The 2,599-nt window shown below is 42.4% G+C and overlaps 1 pseudogene; it reads left to right on the forward strand.

Moving 5' to 3' along the window:
• The window catches only part of LOC137971290 (ATP-binding cassette sub-family C member 4-like), a 2,430-nt pseudogene extending 821 nt beyond the window's left edge, over positions 1 to 1,609 (forward strand).
• The last annotated feature ends 990 nt before the right edge of the window (positions 1,610 to 2,599 follow it).

A 2,599-nucleotide genomic window follows, 5' to 3' on the forward strand; every position in this document is an offset into this window, starting at 1 on the left:
GCCACAGCACGGTCAAGTAAGCATCAGTAATTTAGGACTCGTCAACTACGAAGGTGGCCCAAAGATACTTAAAGATTTGACTTTCACCATTGACCGCCATGAGAAGATTGGAATCGTTGGTCGCACAGGAGCAGGCAAATCGTCATTCGTCGCAGTTCTCTTTCGCATGCCTCAACCGACAGGTGACGTCATCATTGATGGTGTCAATATTGCTGATATTAACATTCAAAGATCTCGCCAAGCCATGGCAGTCATTACCCATGATCCTGTGCTATTTACCGCTTCACTTCGTATGAACTTGGATCCCTTAAACTTTTTAAGGGGTACGAAGACAAGGAGCTCTGGGATGTCCTAGAGGAAGCGGGTTTGAAGCCTATGCTAGAAAGGTTACCTCGGCAACTCAGCGAAGAGGTCAGAGAATGTGGAGCAAACTTCAGCGTTGGAGAAAAGCAACTGTTGTGTCTAGCTCGCGCTTTAGTGGAGAGGAACAAAATCATCGTTATGGATGAAGCAACGGCGAACGTTGATCACAAAACGGATCAATTGATTCAAAAACAATTCGTACAAAATTTAAAGATTGTACAGTCATCACAATTGCGCATCGATTGAATACCATCATTGATTATGATCGAGTTTTAGTTCTCGAAAACGGACGAATCGTGGAATTTGACAAGCCTTCAAAGTTACTGGAGAACAGAGCTGGTGAATTCTCAAGGCTCTATCACAGTCACGACATCGCTGGTTCTAAAGATGACGAGCACTGATAATAATTTAGTTGTTTAATTGAGGCTTGTGTTGTTTTTTATCTATATTTTTGGGAAAGAAAGGTGTAAAGCCGATGTTACACTTTGAAGCTTTTAGCTAAAACTCAATATGTGCAACGGCGCTGCAAAAAAAGTTTCAGCAGGCGTTGCACCGTGTAACATGAAACGTCGAAACTCGTTCGGGAACTTCGAAACTGGTCTCGAAATATGTTGTTTGCGTTACCTTTGCCAGTTTCTGATTGGCTTACGCAGCCTAGCATAACAAAACCGAGCGAGACCAGTTTCACGAAGTGGTGTTACACTGTGAAACTGACTCCTGTTTTTATCACCACTGCGATTGCGTGACGGTTGCAGAAGTAGAAGGCGGTTCTAGTTTTTGCCAAACTTGTCTCGCTACGGAAGTTGAAAAAAAGTTCACAAAACTGACAATGTTACACGGTGCAATGCTTCCTGAATTTTGTTTCGCAGCGCCGTTGCACTCAGGTTTCTGCTAACAGTTTGGGTGGTGTCGTACCTCATTGAACGGGCTTTAGGATTGGCCAAAAGAACAATAGAACGAACAATGGATTTAGCACAGTAAACAATAGGAAGTACGACACTATACAGCCAATGAAATACGGTGGTCAACAAGATAAGGGTTACGACCCTACCTAAAAGTTTCGACCTGTAACAGCGGCTTGCCCTTTTCCGGCCCTGTCTGTCGGCACTCTGTTAATTGGCCAATTTTTCTTTTTTTAAGAGGTTTTATAGTCACAATTTACATAACTCAAAAGGACGTAAAGGATAGCATCAAAAATCTTTAAGGTTTTTAGAACTGCATTCTACTTACTGCTCAATTAATCGAATCGAAACTTTCCAGCACAGAGGCCAGCGAGATTAGAGCAGCAACCCTGAAGTCCTTAACATCAACTCCCTCTTTGCTGAAGAAATCCATAATATTCTAAAATGCCTCTTAGCGGTTAGGGTTATAGTACCAAAACGCAATTTTCAAAATTCTTAATGAAAAATTTAGTTGTACCATGCGTACCATGCAAACACCTCATCCTAGAACACCTGCATGTTCCAGGCTCTCAGATAGTGGAGGCGAGGGAACGATCGAGAACGAGCAAAAGAAATCGAGCGGGGTCTGGATTTCTTCCCTCGCCTCCACTATCTGAGAGCCTGGAACAGGCTAGTTCCAGACCAAATTCATGACACTGCAGAGCAAACAGAGCCTTAGGAACTAGTTTCTCATAAGAGTCCATTATAATTGTGTGCTTGCTTGGTGATGTCACCAAGCAAGCCCTCGACTGGAATCCACAAGGAAAGCGTAAAGTAGGAAGACCGAAACAGACCTGGCGCAGGAGCACTGATGCAGAGGTTAAAGCCATTGGTACGACGTGGGCACAGCTGAGGAGGACCTCACAGAACCGAGTGCGTTGGAGGAGTGTTGTTGCGGCCCTATGTTCCACAGGTAACCTAAAAGCTTAAGTCATAATTGTTTGCTGGGAATCGAACAGCCAGGAAAGGTGAACCAATAACTTTCAGTTTTCAATATTCCTTGAAAGTGACACCAACTAACTGATAACTCAACAGCTAAGTACTGCAAAATTACAAGGCAAAGCAACTTGTTTAAATAATCTTAGCTACAATTTTTATCTAGCTGCATTTTGTTAAAGGGCTTATTTCGTTTTATAAATTCTCTTTTTGTTTTAATTTTTTTTGTTCTGTTTCTGCATTTTGAAGAACAAAGAGAGTTCAAGTTCAAGTTTATTGTTTAGCCTCGGTAGAGAGCATTAAGTGCTTCAAATATTAAAAAAACTAACGGCGAGGAAGCCCAAAGGAAACCACGTACT

Source organism: Montipora foliosa, chromosome 9, assembly GCF_036669935.1.
Source record: "Montipora foliosa isolate CH-2021 chromosome 9, ASM3666993v2, whole genome shotgun sequence".
In the NCBI taxonomy this organism is placed as follows: Eukaryota; Metazoa; Cnidaria; class Anthozoa; order Scleractinia; family Acroporidae; genus Montipora; species Montipora foliosa.